The sequence below is a fragment of the Delphinus delphis genome, chromosome 4, assembly GCF_949987515.2.
Source record: "Delphinus delphis chromosome 4, mDelDel1.2, whole genome shotgun sequence".
Classification (NCBI taxonomy): Eukaryota; Metazoa; Chordata; class Mammalia; order Artiodactyla; family Delphinidae; genus Delphinus; species Delphinus delphis.
Window position 1 is genome coordinate 130,257,781 of NC_082686.1, and position 6,915 is coordinate 130,264,695.

The 6,915-nt window shown below is 39.7% G+C and overlaps 1 pseudogene; it reads right to left on the reverse strand.

Annotated features, from left to right (window-relative positions):
- Positions 1–4,736: 4,736 nt before the first annotated feature.
- Positions 4,737–5,153, reverse strand: LOC132424320 (small ribosomal subunit protein uS12m pseudogene; annotated as a pseudogene).
- Positions 5,154–6,915: the final 1,762 nt, after the last annotated feature.

Consider the following 6,915-nt stretch of genomic DNA (forward strand, 5'->3'; position numbering starts at 1 on the left):
CCGCAGAGCAACTAAGCCCATACGCCACAACTACTAAGCCTCTGCTCTAGAGCCCACGAGTCACAACTACTGAAGCCCGCGCGCCTAAAGCCCATGCTCCGCAACAAGAGACACCAGTGCAATGAGAAGCCAGCGCACTGCAATGAAGAGTAGCCCCCACTCGCTGCAACTAGAGAAAGCCCATGCGCAGCAATGAAGACCCAATGCAGCCAAAAATAAATTAATTAATTTAAAAAATAATAATTAATCTCTTGATACAGATATACTCAGTTAATAGGAACCCAATGCACCAATAATAACAGGAAAAATCAAATGGTAAGGTAATTCACAATAACAATAAAAATACAAAATGCCTAGGAATAGCCTTGATTAGAAAAGTAGGACCAATCTGAAAAGATAGCAGAAAGAAAATTTGAATATAGAAGACATCGTTGACATATAGAACAATAAATGAAAAGTCATGTGCTCTTTACCAGGTAAATTATTGTTCGATAGTTGCACTCTATATTTCTTTCTTCCCCTCCCCCTCCTCCTTCTTCCTCTTCCTCTTCCTCCTCTTCCTCTTCCTCTTCTTCTCCTTCATCTTCTCCTTCTTCTTTTTCCCACTTTACAAAATTATTGCTGCATATATCTGGGAGAATAAGAAGGAAACTGTTATATAATGAAGTATTTGTTTGATCTTGGTGTCTGATTCCTGGGAATGAGCCTCTAAATCTTTGGAATTTCCCGAGTGATAGAAATGCCTTTGTTGGTGAACCCATCAGCCACACCTGAGTTATGCTAATGAGACAACTCATAGAAGACCCCAAGTTAACTTCAGGATGGGAGCTGGTCATTCCAGAAATACCAACTATATTTTAGAGAATTGAGACTTTGAACCACATGATGTCAACTCAGTGTCGAACCTCTGAGAAGGGGAGGAGTGGCCAATGATTTGATCAACCATTCCTATATAATGAAAGCCCAGTAAAAACTCTGAAGCCTGAGTGAGCTCCTTTGGTTGGTTATCATACACTGATGTGCCAAGAGAGTGGCACATTCTAAAGACACAGAAGCTTCATGTTTAGGATTCTCCCAGACTTCATCCTATGCCTGTCCCTCTTTGGCTGGTCCTCATTTGTATCCTTTATAATAGAACTGTAACTGTAAGTGTAATGCTTCCCTGAGTTCTGTGAGTCATTCTATTAAGTTGTTGAACCTGAAGGGGTAGTGGGAACCCGTGAGTTTGTAGCTGGTCAGAGATATAGGTGACCTGAGAACTGTGGATCTCGTGGCTGGTGTCTGAAGTGAGGGGAGTCTTGTGGAGGACTGTTTGCTTAATCTGTGAAGTCTGCACTCATTCTGGGTAGCCAGTGTCAGAATTGCATTGCAGAAACAATAACAAATAAAATTTTTAGTTCAGGTGGTAAAATTAATTATATCCTTATATAAGGCAGAAATTATTTCTGTCTCATTGAGCTGCCTGTTTATTCTGAAAGACTTTATTTCAAAGGACGAATCCCAAACCAATATTCCCTTGTACTGAAGATAACTCTCCGTAGATCTCTTGTGATTCTGCACATCCTCTGAGCAAAGATTGACTTGGTTCTGGACTATCATTTCAAGGATGTTTGTACAGCAGTCTTGGAAGATAGGGATAGTGTTTCCCAGCAGAGTAAAAAACAGACATGCTTTTTAACCATTATAGAAGCTTTCTCTAAGCTCAAGTTTTCTCAAGTGCAGCCCACTATGTATGCCGATGTCACCTTTTCATGTTATCTTGTGGAAATTGGGGCTCAAAGAACTGGCACAAAATAATTTTGATTCTTTGGCTACTGATACTGCTACGAATAATAAAATCTTTTGTCTTAGACCCAGCAGTCTTGAGTGTTCTACTAGCATCCATGAAACTGTGACAGACTAGTTTTTTAATTTGCAGGTAGCATAATATCTCTGTACTCGTCATTGTTCTTGACACATTAGTCCTCTTGCACCTGCCTTAACACAGGTTTTCTGGCAAAGCATTATAGCTACTCCAGCCCTATCTTCCCCCCAGAAACAAACATGAATATGGTCTCAGGTGCATTTACTCTGGTGACATCTCAGGAAGCTAAAAGTAGTTAAGGATCTTTCCAACAGAGTGGGACAGAAAACATTTGGGACATTTATTGAAAATTGAATAAAATTGAAAATGATTGGAAATATTGGGTTAAATCGAATTTATAAACTGAGGTGTAAGAGAAAAAGGATTTGAGTTATGTGATATCAAATTTGGGGGTTGGGTAAGAAATATTAATGTGATTTAGTTAACTCAAAAAAATAAAAAATGTATGAATGAATGACTCACTGATTTATATACAGATATTTATAGATAGGGAGAGAGGTAAATAGATGATAGATTGATATTTAGATAGATGATAGATATTTAGATAGATAGATGCAAAGATAGATTTATAAATGTTCTCTAAAATCTAAGGGCAGTAATAGTGTTGAGTTCATGGGCATTACAGCTAAGAAACTAAGATGAAGCCCAGAAAACACTAAATGGTCAATTTATTATAAGTACATTCTTATTTATTCAATTGGAGACATATACATTTAGTATCTGACAAACCTGGGCATGAGTGCACATAAAATTAATGTGGAGCATTCATGGCTAGAAAGAAATACTATTTTTAAACCTGAAATTGAGAATAAAAGTGTCAGTAATTCAGGTCTCTAGATCTTCCTCTCTGTGAAACTAACTTGGTAGGAATCCTAACTAAGGGAGTCTAACATAACCCATGTTGTATAAGAACAACTATTAATCTGTCCTCATCTTCATGTAAAAAATGTTTGGGCCAAATGAGTGCCACAATCCCTGCTGGAAAATGAGTCTAGTCACTTGATCACCTTGACCATTATGAAAATCATGAAAACCAAAACGATACCAGTTTTTGAATAGCAGTATATTTTTCCTAAAACTTGATGTTTGTATTTGGAATGCAAATCTTTTGCTGTGGTTAGAGTTGGCGAAATTGGCCTTTCTGGTATGACTTCTGATCCTGTTAATAAATTACTTTCAAATTCCCAAAGATAATACCTACCTAGTTCAGTGAATTATCAAGTCCCTTGTTAATCAAATCTTTTAAAAGCAGCTACAAAACTGATTGGGGCAGGAGGTACAGAAAGAGGATGGTGTAGAGGGCATAAACAATATAAATTACTCAGTTTTCTTAAAGAGCTTTCATCAAACAGGCAAGATAAGATCAGGAAAAATGCAAAAAATGCTGTATATAATTAATGATGAAAATTCTGATAGTCCAAGGGCTGTAAAAGCAGATGGTGATGAAGAAAAATGTAAATAACTTGGAAGGAAAGGCCTCTTAGAGAAGGCAAGGCTTTAAACTTTTGAGAGAACTTGAAGGATGAAGGAGACAAAAATGGAGGTAAAGTTACACAGAAAGGAAGAAGAATAAATATAGGACTAGGAAGGAGAATAGCATGCCTGGTTTGAGGATTACTTTTAAGGAGTAGAGGGAAAATCAGTCAATTTATAGGATGATCCTTAAATTGTAAGCACAGGAAATTAGATTTGGTGTGGTAAGAACTAAGAAGATACCATAGACTATAGAGCAGAGGGGTTTTTTTTGTTTGTTTGTTGTTGTTTTTTTTTGCGGTACGCGGGCCTCTCACTGTTGTGGCCTCTCCCGTTGTGGAGCACAGGCTTCGGACGCGCAGGCTCAGTGGCCATGGCTCACGGGCCCAGCCGCTCCGCGTCATACGGGATCTTCCCGGACCGGGGCACGAACCCATGTCCCCTGCATCGGCAGGCAGACCCTCAGCCACTGCGCCACCAGAGAAGCCCTAGAGCAGAGTTTTAAGTTTTTTAAAAACCTGTCAACTTAGAATTCTTCACCCAGGAAAAATACCTTTCAAAACAAAGGTAAAATTAAGACTTTTCTGAAATACAAAAGCTGGAAGAATTCATCGCTAGTAAACTTTTTGCTCTGAGAAATATTAAAGTCTTTTAAGCAGAAGGAAAATGACACCAGATGAAAGTATGGATCCATGCAAAGGAATGAGAAGCAACAGAAATAGTAATTACATTAGTGGAAAGACTTTATTATTATTTAAATGTGTTTAAAAGCTAACAGACTGTTTAAAGAAAAAATAATAGCAGTATATGGTCTGTAACGTATGTAGAAGTGAAATATATGATAACAGTGTCACAAAGGCCAGGTAAGGGAGATATGGAAGTATACTACTGTGAAGTTTATTTTTTTTGTTGTTGTTATGCACATAAAGCATCTAGTTTAATCTTCACCAAATCTAATAAAGGGGATACTGCGAGTGGAGCTATTTTTTTCTGCAGGAGGAAACTGAGGTCAGAAGGGATGTCAGTGGCCAAGACCACACAGAGGGCGAATACCACACAAGGGGGTTCTGGTCACAACCTGGGTCGGGTGGGGGCGGGGCGATGTCTCTGTGTATATTGCAACCCCTTCCCAGTTGATGGCAGTACAGCAGAAGAGGTCCCTGGCATCAGCATGGAAATCAAGGGTGTTGGGAGAGGGGCGCCTTTTTTCTGATTCACACCCAGGGCCACTATGGGTTAATGGTGGCCCTGATGGAAGAGGTGGCCAGACTTTGAACCAGGGCCAGCTACTTCTAGAGCTGTAGTAGCTTCCCAAGGACACTGCAGGAGCCCCGTGGGGAAGGTTGTTGTTCTGCCGTGAACACCCACCCGCTGTATCCGGGGGGAGGTGGGGAGGGGGTCACTTCTTCTGCACGTGGCCACAGTCGTACTTGCTGCGCACATCGGTGAACTTGACGCCTGGCAGGTCCTGCCTGCAGCTGCCCTGCACGAGCATGACGTGTTGCTCCTGTAGGCTGTGGACCTCTCTGGGAATGAAGCAGACATCCTCCCGACCAGTGCTGAGCTGCATGTGGCTGCATTTGCGGTTGGCCGAGTTGGGCTTCTTAGGCTTGCAGATGAACGTACTCAGGACCACGCCCTTCAGCTGCTGCCGGCCAGCCGAGGGGCCCACTTTCGCAGGCGGATACTTCAGAGATCCCCGGTGGTGCATCTGGTTCTGGGTGGCTGTGGGATGCGTGGCCCAAGGCAAGGAGGCCAGGGCTAGGCCATGATTTAGGAATGTGCTGAGGCCACAGAGAAGGCCGGACCAGGACATCCCGCTGCCTGCAACATCCCAACCCTAGCCGGGTCCACAGACACGTGGAATCCAGCCTCTCTCTGTTGTGAAGTTCTTATATTATACATGCAGTGGTATATCATTTAGGCAAATTGTGATAAGTTAAACATGTATACTTTGAACCTAAAGCAACCCTACACACACAGACACACACACACACATACATGCTCACACACAACAAAGAATTATAACTAAGCCAGTAAAAGAGATAAAATGAAATAATAAGAAATACTTAATCCAAAAGAAGAAAAAGCAATAAAGGGGAACAAAGAACGTATGGAAAAATAGAAAACAAATAATAAGATGGTAGATTTGCACTCAACTATACCTATGATCACATTAATTATTAATGATCAAAGTACTCCAATTAAAAAATTGGATTTTAAAAAAGAGCAAGACCCAAATATATGCTGCTTAGAAGAAACCTACTTTAAATATAAAAACACAAATAGGCCAAAGCTAAAGGGTGGGAAAAGATATACTATGTGAGCATTAATCACAAATATTAGTGTAGATTTTAGAGCAAAGGATATTATCAAGGATAAAGAGGTCCATTTAATAAATGATAAAGGACTCAATTCATTCAAAGGACATAGAATTCTAAATGGTTTCTTGCCTAATAACAGAGCTGCAAATTACATGAAGAAAAACTGATAAGTCTGTGAAGAAAAATAGACAAACCCACAATTATAGATGGAGTTTTCAACACACCACTCAATAATTTATAGAACAGGTAGACAGAAAATCAATAACAATATATTGATATGAATAGTAAATCAATAACACTTGAATAACACTATCAACCAAATTGAGACTATTCCACCCAGAAACAACAAAATACACATTTTTTCAACTGCACATTAAGCATTTACCAAAAATAAATCATATTCAGGGCCAAAAACAAGTTTTATTAAACTAGGAAGGATTCATGTTATACAAAATATGTTGTGTAGCCATGATGGAGTTAAATTAGAATCAATAATAGAAAGATACCTGAAAAAATACTTCAAAATAGCCCAGAAGTCAAAGAAGAAATGTTTTAAAAAACAGAAAATACTTTAAACTGAATGAAAATGTGGGATACAGCTAAAGCAATACTTAGGGGGAAATTATAGCAGCAATGGCCATATTTGAAAAGAAAAAAGGGAATAAATTAATAACTTCAATTTCTACATTAAGAAAAGTAAGTTAAACTCAAATTAAGGACTTCCCTGGTGGCACAGTGGTTAAGAATCTGCCTGCCAATGCAGGGGACACTGGTTTGATCCCTGGTCCAGGAAGATCCCACATGCCACGGAGCAGCTAAACCCGTGCGCCACAACTACTGAGCCTGCGCTCTGGAGCCAGTGAGCCATAACTACTAAGCCTGCGTGCTACAACTTCTGAAGCCCACACACCTAGAGCCTGTGCTCCACAACAAGAGAAGCCACCGCAGTGAGAAGCCCGCACACTGCAACGAAGAGTAGCCCCTGCTTGCTGTGACTAGAGAAAGCCCTTGCCCAGCAACAAAGACCCAACACAGCCCAAAAAAAAAAAAAAAAACCACACACACACCACCAAAAAAACCCAAAAAACAAGCAACTAAACAAACAAAAAATTCAAATTAAGCAGAAGAAAGGAAATGATCAAAGCCAAAATCAGTAAAATCCAGAAAGAATAATAGAGAAAATCAATGAAATCAAAACCTGGTTCTTTATGAAAATCAATAAAACTGATAAATCTCTAGCAAATCTGATCAGTC